Here is a 17855-nt window from a genome sequence, read left to right as displayed (position 1 = left end):
AATGTGAACTAGAATAAAAATTAAAACATTAAGTCCACATAATAATAGCAATAAATTCATAACATAATAAATAATACATATAAATTCATAAAAATTCTGGACTAATTAATGCATAAATAAATAAATAATCAAAAAATAAATATGAAAAAAAAAATTAATATACAAGCAAATAAAAAAGTCAAAAAATAAAAAATCCTGAACATTAAAAAAGACTCATTTAAAATAATAATAATAATAATAATAATAATAATAATAATAATAATAATAAAAGCTATACAGGCATTTAAAAAAATTAACAAACCCTTAAATAAAACATAAAATTTAAAAATATATATTTAATATAATATTAATAAAAAACAGTTTTTTTAAATGAACAAAAACAATAAAATGTTAACTAAAATTAAAAATAATGTTAAATATGAATACAAACTGTATACAAACTGTATCATAACATAATAAATAATACATATAAATTCATAAAAATTCTGAACTAATTAATGCATAAATAAATAAATAATTAAAAAAAAGAAAAATAATAATAATATAAAAGCAAAAATGTAAAAAGATGTAAAGCGTTTTTCTGCTTTATATTTTTAGTTTGAGGTGCTCTGAGGTCAAGAGGACACGCGTGACGGACAGAAGGACAAACACGTGGAGCGTCCAGCAGCAGATGAGGCTCAGGTGGGCCGCAGATGTTTCCATCAGAACATCTGGACAAACAGCAGGACCTCACAAGACTGTAAACACGCTACCGGAGCGCTGACGCAAGAACACAAGCGGCACAGCCAGCGGTGGAGCACAAAGAGTCTGTTGTGAGGCGTGCGGGTCTGCGGAGTGTTATTAAGAGCCTCAGATAACAAACCTCATCTGGAGATCAGCTCTGATCCACTGCATACAGATGAGGGTCGACCGAGGCTGAAGTTCAGCTGTATATCTGTCTGTTTTTTCCTGCATGCTGCTTTATGTACTCTTGAGAACACGCAGTACCTAGTGTGTAGTGTGCAGTAGGCTGAGTGTGTGTGATTTGGCTGCTTCCTGCTGAGCACTAAATGAGTCGTTATATGACATGGCAAACACTGACAAACACTAAACCAGCAGCAGAATCAACACTATACACTGCAATATTTCCATCACAACAGCCACTTCTGCCACTGAATACAGACATGAAAAAATCCATGTCAATAAGTCAAATATTTTACTGAATATTATATAAATAAATACGATTTTTAAACTAATTAAATAATCATAAAGTAAAAATAAAATAAATAAGAAATATAAATGAATTAAAATAAAGAATAAATAAATACTTTAAGAAGTCAAATTAAATGATCATAAAGTATTACTATACAAATAATACATTAAAATTAATTACGTACCAAAATAAAACTTTAAAAAGTCAAATTAAATAAGCATAAAGTAATACTAAATAAATAATAAATATAAACAAATTAATGAACAAAAATAAATAAATAAAAACTTTAGAGAGTCCAAATAAATAATCATTAAGTAGTAATAAAATAAATAACAAATATATACAAATAAATAAATAATAAATATTAATTAATTAAAATAAAATGATAATACAAAAAATAACAAATTAATTAATACTTTAAGAAGTCCAATTAAATAATCACAAAGTAATACTATATAAATAATAGATTTAAATTAATTAATTAAATAACTGAATAAAAACTTTAATAAGTCTAATTAAATAATCATAAAGTACTAATAAAATAAACAATAAACATAAATAAATACTAAATAATAATAAATAAATAAATACTTTAAGAAGTCCAATTAAATAATCATCAAGTAATACTAAATAAATAATAAATATAAACAAATTAAGGAACAAAAATAAATAAAAACATTAGAGTCCAATTAAATAATCATAAAGTACTAATGAAATAAATAATAAATATAAACAAAAAAAATAATAAACATTAATTAATTAAAATAAAGGATAATAAATATAATAAATAAATAACTACTTTAAGAAGTCCAATTTAAAAAAAAAAATCAAAGTAATATTATATAAACAATACATTTAAGTTAATTAATTACCTGAAATAAATAAATAAAGTAAAAACTAAGAAGTCCAATTAAATAATCATAAAGAAATACTAAATAAATAATAAATATAAACAAATTAATGAACTAAAATAAATAATTGAATAGAAACTTTAATAAGTTTAATTAAATAATCATAAAGTACTGATAAAAATAAACAATAAATATAAATAAATACTAAATTAAAATAATAAAATAAAATAAATAATAACAAATAAATAAATACTTCAAGAAGTCCAATTAAATAATCCTAAATTAAGTAATACTAAATAAATAAGAAAAATAAACAAATAAATAAATAATAAACATTAATTAATTAAAAAAATGATAATAAAAATAATAAATAAATAAATAAATACTTTAAGAAGTCCAATAAAAAAAATCACAAAGTAATATTATATAAACAATACATTTAGGTTAATTATTTACCTGAAATAAATAAATAAGGTAAAAACTAAGAAGTCCAATTAAATAATCATAAAGTAATACTAAATAAATAATAAATATAAACGAATTATTAAACTAAACTAAATAAATAAAAACTTTAGAGAGTCCAATTAAATAATCATGAAGTACTATTAAAATAAATAAATATAAACAAATAAAAAATAATAAATGTTAATTCATTGAACTAAATAATAATAAATAAATACTTTAAGAAGTCCAATTAAATAATCATAAAGTAATACTATATAATTAATAAATATAACTACACTAATGCACTAAAATAAAAACATAAAAAAGTCCAATTAAATAATTATAAAGTACTTATAAAATGATAGATAGATAGATAGATAGATAGATAGATAGATAGATAGATAGATAGATAGATAGATAGATAGATAGATAGATAGATAGATGTGTTAAAGCAGCATGATGATGATGATGTGTGTGTGTGTGTGTGTGTGTGTGTGTGTGTGTGTGTGTGTGTGTGTTTATTCCTCTGAAGAGAAGCACAGTTACCTAAACCACAGCAGCAACAGTGTTCAGGAAACACACACACGCACACACACACACACACACACACACACACACACACACACACAATGGTTGACAGATGTAGAGTTGTAGATGCTATCGGCGCTGGAGCGGTGGCCGTCTAGACGCAGGACGGGAAACACACATACACACACAAACACACACTCACTCACCTGCTCGACGCGGATCTCATAATCTCCATTTAGCTTCCTTCCTCTGAAGTACTTCACCCTGAAAAACAGCACAGGAATCTCGTTACTCACACACACAGCATCCCAGACACGACCGGATCATCTCCAGATTTTCTGACATGCAGAGAGACTGCGGTATATAGCAGGAGTTAGTGCTGGGCGATATGACGATATATATCGCGGGGACGATAGAAAAGTGTCTATCGTCCTATTTCTCTTCTATCGTTTCTATCGTTTCTAACCTTATTTTATCAATTACTGAAGAAAATATTGCATTAAATAGCAACAAGACATTATCATACATTTGTCATAGCCTATGCAATGCATACTCTACCTCCCTATAAGTGATAATCAGGAATAAAAATGAAGTTTTTCACAAAGAAACTCCGTCTTGTGCGACGTGATGCTTTACGTTGTTGCGACATGCTTTAACTCGTGAGTGCTTAGCCTAAAGATGGAGACGCAAGAGGTTGAAGATGAATGCCCGAAACAAACTGAAACTGCTAAGCAGGCAGCAGCCAAGAAGTACTTTTACCGAAACGTGGGGTACGTCAGTGATTGGGGGGCATTTTGGCTTCAAGAGCTCCGACACGGAGCAGAAGACAGTCATGTGCAAACTCTGCCAAAAGACTGTTTCAGCGTCCGACGCTGACGCCTGTTTCACACATACTCCGTCTGCGTTGTGTATTTTTTTCCGCACCCATGTTAACGGATTAGAGCGTTCACACTGCACGCGGTTGCGATCCGGTAATGCGTTCCAGAAGCGGTGAGTTTGCAGCAGTGGAGCGATGGTTTCGGCACAGAGTCTATTTTTGCTGTGCTGCATTGCGTTGCATGCGCTGAAGGGAAGTGACAGCGCATTGTTCGCTGTAAAAATGAACATGGATTGACACAGAAATGTTCCTTAAATGCAGTCTACTGTGTTTCACAGTCAACACGTGGATTTTTGGCTAGGTTTAAAATAGTGCAGTTTTAAATAAACAAGGCAACATAATAGATGCAATTATCCAGGTAGAAAAGTTCTTTAAAATATGGTTTCGTAATAAAGATTTAATGCAAACGAAAGGCACAGAGAGCCGACTGTTTCGGTCTGTGGTAAGTTTTAATTTAAAATATTTTTGTGATAGGCCAAATGTAATATGAAAAGGAAGCTATAGCCTATGCTGTGTTTAAATGTGTTGCAGCTTGCTTGAGCAAATATACAAATCGAGAAGTCAAGTGCATTGAATAACAGCCTACGTTGTTTATAATACGTTGAGTTTAAACGAGAATATGTCTAGTATTATTGTATTAGTGTACTGTGATAAAAGTATCCCAATGCTGAAAAAGCACGTTTGGATTTGAAATTAAAATAACTTTAATAAAACAAAAAATAGAGTTTATTTTGATAATAGCCTACTTTTTAACTATGATGTGGATAAAAAAAAAAAGTGAAGGCTACTGTAGCTCTACCTCCACATCTGTTGTCATTTGATACATTTATATTGCTGCACTAAAACATTTTTCTAATTCAGTTCAGAAAGACAGTTCAGTTAAATGTCACTTCAAATAACAAATAAAAATAAAGTTGCAAAAAAAATTATGCAATGATATTTATGTCAAACTTTTTAGAGTAACTGAAAATCTACTTTATTTTGGTATATCGTGATATATATCGTTATCGTGATATAAAATAATCCATATCGTGATACATGATTTTTCCATATCGCCCAGCACTAGCAGGAGTAGTACACTAGTGTGTTATTCTCTCACATTCATTCTCAACGTTTCATTTTCACATCCATCAGCTCACAGCACACACTCATTGAAAACACTGCAGCATTACACTTAACCCTTTCATAAATGATTGATTTATTATTTTATTTTTATTATTTTATATGTATTATTATTATTATTATTATTATATGTATACTAGTTTTTATTTAATAATTTATTTTATAATTTCATTTGTTTTATAATACATTTATTATTGTTTATTTTATTTAAAAATCACTGATTTTCTTAATTGAATAATCATATTGTAGTAATAAAATATAGAACAATCATTTTTAAAATAAATACATAAATAAATGCATTATAATTATTATACTTTATTTATAAATTATATATTTTATTATTTATTTTGTTATTACAATATTGTTATTATATTATATTCATAAAATAGAAGTTATTTTAGATTTATTATTTTATATTAACAATTTTGATTATGTGTATTATATTAATTGCTACTTTTATTTATTATATTTTATTTCAACATTTTTATTTTATTTATTTATTTATGTTTTACTCTTTTTTGTTAGATTTTATTACATTATTAGATCTTATTACATTTTATTACTTTTCCTGACTTTTTCTGAGATTTCTTTCTCAGATTGTATTGATTTTCATGACTTTCAGAGATTATGACTATCATATTTAAATTTTTCATGACTTTTACATATTTTATTATTTTAATGACTTTTATAGATTTTCATAATTTCTTCAGATGTTATTCAATTTCATTAATTTTTCAGATTTTATTTTCATAATTTTTACATATTTTATTATTTCCATGACTTTCTCAGATTATTAATTTTCATTATTTTACATATTTCCATGATGTTTTCAGTAATTATTATTATTTATTGTTATTATTATTATTATTATGCACGCTATTTTTTATTTTATAATTTATAAGTAATAAAATAAATAATAAACATAATTATAAAAAAAAATATATATATATATATATATATATATATATATATATATAAATTCATTATTTTTATTTATTTATAAATGATTTTATTATTTATTTTGTTAGTATATTCTATTCATAAAATAGCATTTATTTTAGGTTTATTATTTTATATTAATTATTTTTACTATGTTTATGAAATAAATTGTTACTATTATTTACCAAATTGTATTTCTAAATTATTATTAAATTATTTTACATTTATTTTGCTATTATTATTTATTGTAGCATCATCTTCAGTGTGTTATCAAATAAAACCGAATCAAACTTAGATGGAAACAGCTTGTTGAATCTACAAAGTCAAAGTGCTGATGCTGTTTGGTGTGAGAGCGGGCGATCGAGGCGTCGTGAGTGCAGATGGACTGAGGTGAGAGAGAGAGAGAGTGTGTGTGTGTGTGTGTGTGTGTGTGTGTGTGTGTGCTGACAGACAGAAGGACGGACAGAAGCGGAGCCGGTCTGTGTGGAGCGATTGTATCCTCACACCGAGCAGCAGCGCTGGGAAAGAGGCCCTGTCCATCAGGGGCCCGTCGTCTCCCAGAGACCCTCTGGCTGCGCTCAGGAATGCACAGAGGAGCTGACAGACAGACGGATGCGCAGACAGACAGACACACAGACAGACAGACAGCATCTGTTCTCCTCATGTGTGTGTGACGTCTCCATAATGACGCATTGAGAGAGAGCTATTCTTCAGGACTATTCTGTGAGGGAGACGTGGTTCAATTGTCTCGGTCTGTTTTCCGCTGGTCGAGACTGTCGCTCCACAGACAGCGGCGATGTGTTTCACAGGAGCCTGACTCACTGCGGCTCTATATGAGGGAATATTCCGGCTCATTCTCACATGAACTCTCAGTGTGGATCTGATTGGATGATTGTGATGTCCATCAATGCTGCTGGTGCTCTGATGGACTCTCACTCCCTCTAGTGGACAAACACTGTCACTGCTTCAGCTCACAAAAATATATTCATTTACAATAAAATTATGAATTTATTATTAATGTAATGTTTTTCAGGGTTTAATAATACATTTATATGATTTTTACACTTGCTTGATTTAAAAATGAAGAATTTAAAAATTATTTGTTTGAAAAACGATTTAAAACATACAAATGGCAATTTCTCAGCAGTTTTAAGTCAAAAAATATTTCAGAGCTTGGCTAGAAAACTAGCAAACTGTATATTCATTTGAGCAATTTCCTTTTTTTTATTTTATTAGATTATTAGATCTTATTAGAATTTAGATTTTATTGATTTTTATTATTTTTCATAATTTATTCAATTTCATGAATTTTTCTGACTATTCATTTTTATGACTTTTATCGATTTTCATTATTTTTCATATTTCATTCATTTTCATACATTTTTCTGATTTTATTAATTTTTTACGACTTTTATACATTTTCATTATTTTTCAGATTGAACTACTTTCATGACTTTCATAGATTTTTGTTATTTTTTTAAATTGTATTAATTTTCATTAATTTTTTGTTTTTATTTATCTTCATGACTTTTATAGATTTTCGTTATTTTGTTTTTAGATTTGATTCATTTTCATGATTTTTATCAATTTTCATAATTTTTTTTTAGATTTGATTAATTTTCATGACTTTTACATATTTTTTTATTTTATTAATGTTTATGACTTTTTTATGAAACTTTATGAATTTTTTATTATCCAGCATTTTTAAGAATTCAATTCTTAAATAAAAAAAGCAGTTGTCGAGGGGTAAATTAGAATCTAATGGTGATTTAAACATCTTGAGGCCCTGCTGTAGATGAATAACTTCCTAAAAGCAGCTCTAAAAATACTGTGATGTTATAGTTTAGATCAAATGCCACTGTTACTAGTGTAAATATGTGTTGAGTGATCTGTGAGTGTTGTGTTTGGTGTCTCTCACCAGTCTGTGTGCGGCTCATCGATGACCAGCAGGATTTTGGGTTTGCGTACGGTGGGTTTAGCAGGCGGAGCGGCGGCAGCGGCGGCATCTGCGTGTGCGGCGGAGGCTTTGGCCTGAACGGCGCTGGCGATCTGAGCCGTCTTCACCACGCTGGAGAAGGAGCTGAGGAAACCCCCGGGGCCGGCAGACGGGGCTGGGGCTGGGGCCGGGGCCGGAGCAGGGGCCGGGGTCTGGTTTGTGGTCTGCTGGCTCTGCGGGGCCACTGGAGGCGGGCGGCGCTCTGTAGCCGGAGACGCTGGAGAGCTGGTGGAGCTGGACGGACGCTGCAGGTCCATCATGTAGCCGTTGGGCAGGTTGGCTACAAAACTGCTGTCCGACAGACGCCTGCGCAGGTAATTCATGATGACGCCGTTGATTTACCTGAAACACACACAAGTTAACCTCAGTGACTTTCATACTTTATTTTCATTTATTTTCAGGGCTGTTTCAGATATTATTGTTAATTCTGTGACTTTTTTATGCATTTTTTATTAATTAGATTTTGTTAAGATTTTTGGCAGATTTTATTAATTAATTTCAATAAATTTTTTGTCAGATTTTGTTAATATATTATTTTTTATACATTTTGTCAGATTTTAATAAATTAATTGTCATAACTTTTTGGTCAGATTTGATTAATTTCCACACATTTTGTCAGATTTTAATTATTTAATTTCCATAACTTTTGTCAGAATTTAATTAATTTAATTGCCATAACTTTTTTTGTCAAATCTGATTAATTTCCATAACTTTTTTTGTCAGATCTGAATAATTTCCACACATTTTGTCAGATTTTATTTATTTAATTTCCATACATTTTGTCAGATTTTAATTATTTGAATTTGCGTAACTTTTTTGTCAGATTTGATTAATTTCCACACATTTTGTCAGATTTCAATTCATTCATTTCTAAAACCTTTTTGTCAGATTTGAATAATTTCCACACATTTTGTCAGATTTTAATTAATTAATTTCTATAACTTTTTGGCAGATTTTAATAAATTAATTGTCATAACTTTTTGGTCAGATTTGATTAATTTCCACACATTTTGTCAGATTTTAATTATTTAATTTCCATAACTTTTGTCAGAATTTAATTAATTTAATTGCCATAACTTTTTTTGTCAAATCTGATTAATTTCCATAACTTTTTTTGTCAGATCTGAATAATTTCCACACATTTTGTCAGATTTTATGTATTTAATTTCCATACATTTTGTCAGATTTTAATTATTTGAATTTCCATAACTTTTTTGTCAGATTTGATTAATTTCCACACATTTTGTCAGATTTCAATTCATTCATTTCTAAAACTTTTTTGTCAGATTTGAATAATTTCCACACATTTTGTCAGATTTTAATTAATTAATTTCTATAACTTTTTGTCAGATTTTGTTAATTAATTATTTTTTATTCATTTTGTCAGATTTTAATAAATTAATTGTCATAACTTTTTGGACAGATTTGATTAATTTCCACACATTTTGTCAGATTTTAATTATTTAATTTCCATAACTTTTGTCAGAATTTAATTAATTTAATTGCCATAACTTTTTTTGTCAAATCTGATTAATTTCCATAACTTTTTTTGTCAGATCTGAATAATTTCCACACATTTTGTCAGATTTTATTTATTTAATTTCCATACATTTTGTCAGATTTTAATTATTTGAATTTGCGTAACTTTTTTGTCAGATTTGATTAATTTCCACATATTTTGTCAGATTTCAATTAATTCATTTCTAAAACTTTTTGTCAGATTTAAATACTTTCCACACATTTAGTCAGAATTCAATTAATTTAATTTCCATAATTTTTTTCAGAATTTAATTTAATTTACATAACATTTTTGTCAAATCTGATTAATTTTCGTAACTTTTTTGTAAGATTTGAATAATTTCCACACATTTTGTCAGATTTTATTTATTTAATTTCCATAACTTTTGTCAGAATTTAACTAATTTAATTTCCATAATATTTTTGTCAAATCTGATTCATTTTTGTAACTTTTTTTTGTCAGATTTGAATAATTTCCACACATTTAGTCAGATTTGATCAATTAATTTATTTCCAAACATGTTTCATAAATTAATATCCATAACGTTTTGTCAGATTTTATTAATTTCCATTAATTTAGTCAAATTTTGTCAATGAATTAATTTCCACACATTTTCATATTTTATAAATTAATTAAGTTCTATAACTTTTCGTCAGATTTGAATGCATTTCTGTAACTCTTTTGGTCAGATTTGATTAATTTCCATACATTTTGTCAGATTTACATTAATTCAATTTCCATAACTTTTTTTGTCAGATTTTAATTAATTTCCATAACTTTTTTTTTTTTGTCAGATTTGATTTTTTTTTTTTTTTTACACATTTTGTCAGATTTTAATTAATCAATTTCTATAACTTTTTTGTCAGAATTTATTAATTATTTCCACACATTTATTCATATTTTATAAATAAATATCCATAACTTTTTTGTCAGATATGAAGAATTTCTTTTCCAGCTCTAGTAATCCAATATTCTCTCACATATGTGACCCTGGACCACAAAACCAGTCATAAGGTTAAATTTGTCAAAACTGAGATTTATACATCATATGAAAGCTCAATAAATAAGCTTTCTATTGATGTATGGTTTGTTAGGATAGGACAATATTTGACCGAGATACATCTATTTGAAATCAGAAATCTGAGGATGCAAAAAAATCAAAAAGACTGAGAAAATCACCTTTAAAGTTGTCCAAATTAGGTTCTTAACAATGCATATTACTAATCAAAAATTACATTTTGATATGTTTATAGTAGGAATTTTACAAAAAATCTTCATTTAACATGAACTTTACTTAATTTCTCAATGATTTTTGGCATAAAAGAAAAATCTAAAATTTTGACCCATGCAATGTATTTTTGGCTATTGCTACAAATATACCCCAGCGACTTAAGACTGGTTTTGTGGTCCAGGGTCACATATCCAGGTTTTCCAGAGACTGAATTGTGTTGTTCAGTAAAAGTTGAAGTTGGTGAAGTAAAAAGAGAGCAGTAATGTTTTGTCTTAATGAGTCATTAGAATAAAGAACGTTTGACCGCAGGGATCCACAGCAGACTCTAATGAAACTCGTCCACTTCACTGATCAACACAACAAAACTCTCAGTCTTACATAAGCCATGCGAGAGCGCGCTCACTTCTAGAAGATCTGCAGATCTTAATTAAGCAGCAGCAGTGTCATTAACACAGCAGTCGCCTAGCAACCGCTTCCGCTTGATCACATGACCTCTCACTGATCAGATGATGGAGCATCAGCAGCTAATGAGCTAACACTGAACACAGTCTGCACAACACAACATAAAATCAACAATGGAATTGAAGAGAAATTCAAATAGATGCAGAAAAGAAAATATCTCAAATATACAATGATCAGTAACATTTTACAGTAAGGTTCATTAGTTAACATGAACTTAGAATGAACAATACTACAGCATTTATTAATCTTAGTTCATGTTCATTTTAGCATGTTAATGAAGATTCAACGTTTAAAAAATTCTAAATGAATTAAATTACTAAAAGTCTTGGAAAGAAATTAAACAATAAGAATTTATCTTAGATTTTATATAATAATGAAATAGAATATAAAGAATGAATTCAATAAAATACAGAATAGAATAGTTACAGAATAAAACTGAATTTTTGCAGAAAATAAACTAAATTAAATAAAGATATTAATTAATTTTCATAACGTTTCACGTCACATTTTGTTAATCATTAAATTTTCATACAGTTTGAGTTTGAGTTTAATAATGAATCAATTTCCATATATTTTGTCAGATTTTATTAATTAATTAATTTCCACATATTTTTGTCAGATTTTATTAATTAATTTTCATAATTGTTTGTCAGATTTTATTAATTATTCAATGTCCATATATTTTATCATATTTTATTAATTAATTTTCATAAATAATTATTTTCAATATATTTTGTCAGGTTTGATTAATTAATTAATTTCCATATATTTGTGACATTTTATTAATTAATTAATTTCCACATATTTTGTCAGATTTTATTAATACATTTTCATACCTTTTTGTCACATTTTATTAAATAATTTTTTCCATATATTTTGTCAGATTTTATTAATTAATCATATTTTGTCAGATTTTATTAATTAATTTTCTTAACTTTTGTAAGATTTTATTAAATTCAACATATTTTGTCATATTTTATTAATTAATTAAATTCCATATATTTTGGTCACATTTGATTAATTTCAGCATATTGTGTCAGATTTTAATTAATTAATTAATTTATTTATTAATTTCCATATATTTTGTCAGATTTTGTTTATTAATTAATTTCCACACATTTTGTCAGATTTTATTAATACATTTTCATAACTTTTTGTCAGATTTTATTAATACATTTTCATAACTTTTTATCAGATTTTATTAATACATTTTCATAACTTTTTGTCAGATTTTATTAATACATTTTCATAACTTTTTGTCAGATTTTATTAATTTCCATACATTTTGTTAGATTTGATAATTAATTATTTAATTATCATACATTTTGTCAGATTGTAAATAATTTCCATACACACAAACACTCTCTCTCTCTCTCTCTCTCTCTCTCTCTCTCTCTCTCTCTCTCTCTCTCACACACACTCACACACACACACACACAGCAGATGGCACACACAGCGGTGTGCAGCCCACCGCAGACACACACACACATCACGTGTCTCCGGCAATCCCAGAATCCCCTCCTGAAATCCAACGCAGGTAAACACTGGATTACTGTGAAAGTTTTGAGTTGAGCTGTAGAGTTTTCACCAGCTCACACACACACACACACACACACACACACACACACACACACACACACACACACACACACACACACACTGACTCTCACACTCATGCTGTGAGCGGATGAGGCGTATCGCAGCACATTACAGCTGCAGAAGCTCTGTCTCATCCCCGTCAGGCGCTTTGGAGGCGAGCGTGTGTGTATTAATGCTGCTGTCATTACAAAGACCAGCTAAAAATACTGAACACGCTGCAGGACTCCACATACAGACTCACAGCGGAACGCTTTCAGCGCCTTTCTGAGCTCAGATTCTCCAACACGCGGGTTACGAACGACACGAGCGTGAGGAAACCATCATGAGTGATCCTCATCAACACACTCGCACTCAGATATCACATCAGCAAGACTTTGATTGTCCTTTCTGGAACATGAAAACCTTCTTATTTATTGCTTATTTTGCATTATTTATTTATTTTACTTTGGTTCTGTTGCACGCTTCTTCAAATACTTCTGCATATCTTAATAAACACAATAAAGTGTCCATGAGCTTTGAAAAACTATAGAAACTCTTTGTAAACATTTAACATTAATGTTATTAAAAATGTAATAACTTAATGAGTTTAATAAAAAACAAATTTAAAAATCTTTCTTAATAAAATTTTCCAAAAAAAGAGAGAAAAACAAAGGAATCAGTTTTGAAAAAAAAAACACTATGTAAAAGAAAAAAAGATCAGTTAAAACTGAGTTAAAACTAAATAAAAACCGAGGAAACCCTAAAGAAATAAGCTTTAAAAAAATATAAAAAAACATACAAAAAGCACTATATATAAAATAAACATTTAGCATTATTGCTATTTAATAATTTGAAAAGATTAATTAAAGATTCCATTTTATTCAAAGAAAAGAGAAAATGTCAGAGGAATATTTTTTTTTATTAAATTAAAGGTCAAATAAATAAATAAATAAATGACTAAATAAATAAAGAGGTTCTCCAAAAAAAAGAAGAAAAATACAAATAAATGAGCTTAAAAAACATTAAAAAGCACAAAATAAAAATAAACATTTGTCATTATTACTATTTAAAGATTAGAAAATATTAATTCCAGATTAATAATTACAGAGGAATAACATTTTAATTAAATTAAATGTCAAATAAATCAATTAATTAATGACTAAATAAATAAATAATTTTTGGAAGTTCTCCAAAAAAAAAAAGGGGAGAAACCCCATATAAATGAGCTTAAAGAAAATTAAAAAGCACTACATGAAAATAAACATTTATCATTATTACTATTTAAAGATTAGAAAATATAAATTCCAGATTCTTTTTTTATGCAAAGAAAATAGAAAATGTCAAAGGAATAAAATTTGAATTAAAGTTACAAAAAATGGTTCGAAAAAAAAAACAAAACAAAAAAACAAAGACGCTTAAAAAACATAAGCACTATATTAAAATAAACATTTATCATTATTGTTATTTAAAGATTAGAAAAGATTAAATACAGATTCTTTTTCCAAAAAAAGAGAAAATTTTAATTGAATTTAAGTTGAAATAAATAAATAATTTGTAGAGGTTCTCCAAAAAAACTGAGAAAACCCCAAAGAAATTAGTTCCAGAAAAAAAAATATAAAAAGCACTATATAAAAATAAACATTTATCATTATTGCTATTTAAAGATTAGAAAATTATGTTTGTTTTATTCAAAGAAAAGAGAAAATGTCAGAAGAATAAAATTTGAATTAAATTAAAGTTAAACTAAATAAATAATTTGTGGAGGTTCTCCAAAAAAGAAAACAAAAGTTTAAATAAATTAATAAATAATTTTTGGAGAGTCTCTAAAAAAACTGAGAAAATAAATTAGCTTAAAAAAAACATAAAAAGTACTGAATTAAAAATAAACATTTATAATTATTGCTATTTAAAGATTAGAAAAAGATTTTTTTCTATCTAAAGAAAAGAGAAAATGTCAGACGAATAAAGTTAAAACAAATAAATAAATATTTAAGTAGAAGAAATAAGCTTAAAAAAATTAAAAAGCACTATATAAAAATAAACATTTATCATAATTGCTATTTAAAGATTTTTTTTTCCATATATATATTAATTTATATTAATAATAATATGATATATATGTGGAATGAGCTACAGAGAAGAGGGGCCCATTACGGCTGACTTTTATCCAAAATCATTATCTTCAATAAATTATCTTTGATGGTCTGTAGGTTAAACCCCATGCTAACAATAAAATCAGCATAGAAACAAAAGAAAAATACCAATGTCAAGTGAACACAGTATGGGGAATGTCAGTGTACAGCTCCAGCACACACACAACAATAACACCCACCCACAGCTAACTACACTAACTAGAACATGCCAACCAGCTGGAGTGTGACGCGATGACGTCACCAGGACAGCAGCGCTGATTTTGACGGACGCGCCGCGGCTGATTGACAGCTCAGTCCAAACACATGAATCAAATGAGAAACGAGAGCGCATGCGCAGTGGGACGCGACATCTAACGGCTTCTCTCAGAGAATAAACGCTCGTTTATTCACAACTGACCGCCGGACGCAAGACTTACAAGTGCTCAGATATTTTCACAATCAATAATTAACGAGGATTAAACGAAGCAGAAGTGAATAAGGGCGGCTGTGAGGCTTGAGGAAGAATAAATCGATATGTGAAGGGATTCCCTCACCGACAGCAATATCAATATCCGTTATAACAATCACAGCACCGCTAATATCTGTGTACACACATATAATGGCGTTTTCATAATTATCCGTCACTCAAATGTGTTATTTTACCTCAGAGCATCTCTAAATATCCACCCGGGAGAAGAAAAACACAATATTCGGGGTGTTTATTAAAATACATAATAACACTCAGTGCTGACAAACGAGGAAATGCAATAAGAAAATTAAATACGTAATAGAAATAACAGCAGATTTGCTTTATTTACCTCTGTAACGTCTGCGCTCGTGCCACACCGACTCCAGCAGCAGCGCTCGCGCTCACGGTGCATGACGGGAACGTGCGGGACTCGCCGCATTAATTCACTCGCATCCGATTGGGCGAACGATCGCTCCTCATGAATATTTAATGAGAGGCGCTCACATGCGCAAGCGCAGAGCTGTGATGGATGCGCTGCCTAGGGATCTGCACCAGTGGAAGAGATGCAAAGCTATATCGATTAGATTAGTGAAATACCATTGATAAATAAGCCGACACCCGTCTGTGGCTCATTACAGTACCATATGTTCATCCTTGACTGTTTCATTGTTGTATTTCAGTGTCTATTCCTCTTATTGTGGACTATCAAAGCACAGTGTTGCATCAGATTTCGCACATACTGTAAATCAGTGAATAATCAGTGAAATGAAATGTGACCCTGAACCACAAAATAAATAAAAAACAAAACAAAACTGAGATTTATACATGGCTGAGATACAACTATTTGAAAATCTGCAATCTGAGGGTGCAAAAAAATCTAAATATTGAGAAAATCGCCTTTAAAGTTGTCTAAATGAAGTTCTTAGCAATGCATATTATTAATCAGAAATTAAATTTATAGTAGGACATTTACAAAATATCTTCATGCAACATCATTTTTGGCTTAAAAAAGAAAAACATGATTTTTTACATACTGTAAATCAAGACCCTGAACTACTAAACCAGTCACAAGAGTTTTTTTTGTTTTTGTTTGTTTGTTTTAACTGAGGTTTATGCATACATTTATGCATGGCAGAGAAACAACTATTTGAAAATCTCGAATCTGAGGGTGCAAAAAATCTAAATATTGAGAAAATAGTCTTTAAAGTCGTCTAAATTAAGTTCTTAGCACTGCATATTACTAATCAAATGAATTCAAGGCCGGACAATTTACAAAATATCTTCATGCAACATGATTTTTACTTAATATTTACTTAATAATTTTGGCATAAAAGAAAAATTGATGATTTTCACTCTGTGAATGTGAACAATGTTTTTTTCCCTATTGCCACAAATATACCCGTGCTACTTAAGACAGGTTTTGTGCTCTGGGGTCAAAAATGAGCTGCTGATTTAAGCAACAGTACAAAAGCAGCACCTGTTGAGTTCATAAACAGCTACCAGAAAGTGATTCTGTGCCAAACGCTGTTTGTATGTTATAAAACAAAAACAAAACAATTACTGTGAAAAACACAAAGGGTCCGGCTTTTTTGATTTGTTTCCAAACTGTTTTCCAAACAGTTTCCAAACAGAAACACATGCACAATTAAAAGACAATAAATAAGAAGTTATAATTATTTTGCATGAATATAATCCTACAATGCACTAAAAATCAAAAAGAAAATGCTGAAGAGATTAAACCACCAGCAAGTCCAAAGCAAAATATGAAACTATTAGGATGCAAATGTATTATTTTAAGAAAAGATACAAGAACTGATATAAAGTAAATGTGCAAGTCACTGAGGACAAAAGAATCTAACAAATGCATGCATGTAAAGTAAAGTGTAAAAAGACTAAAGATATGCAACATGATTTTTACTTAACATCCTAATAATTTTTGCCATAAAAGAAAAATAGATAATTTTGACTCAGACAATGTGTTTTTGCCTAATGCTACAAATATACTCGTGCTACTTAAGGTTTTGTGCTCCAGGGTCACAAATGAGCTGCTAATTTAGGCAACTGTACAAAAGCATCACCTGTTGAGTTCATAAACAGCTACCAGAAATTAAGTATGTTATAAAACAAAACAATTACTGTGTGGGTCCAGCTCTTCGTGTAGAATTTTGATTTTGTTCCTCAAACAGAAACACATGCAAAATCAAAAGTCAATAAATAAGTTATAATTATTTTGCATGAAAATAATGCCACAATGCACTAAAAATAAAAAAGAACATGCTGAAGAGATTAAACCACCAGCAAGTCCAGAGCAAAATATGAAACTATTAGGATGCAAATGTATTATTTTAAGCAAAGATACACTGATAATGTTAACAAATGCATGCATGTAAAGGAAAGTGTAAAAAGACCAAAGACATGAGAGAGCTGTTTGGTGTCAGCTTTTATTCTGTGATGAAATCCATTCTTATTGACAGGAACCAAAGCCAGTCTGACCTGGACAGAACTAAATATCAGA

This window comes from Garra rufa, chromosome 4, assembly GCF_049309525.1.
Source record: "Garra rufa chromosome 4, GarRuf1.0, whole genome shotgun sequence".
Taxonomy (NCBI): Eukaryota; Metazoa; Chordata; class Actinopteri; order Cypriniformes; family Cyprinidae; genus Garra; species Garra rufa.
Note: the sequence above shows the minus strand (reverse complement) of the source record.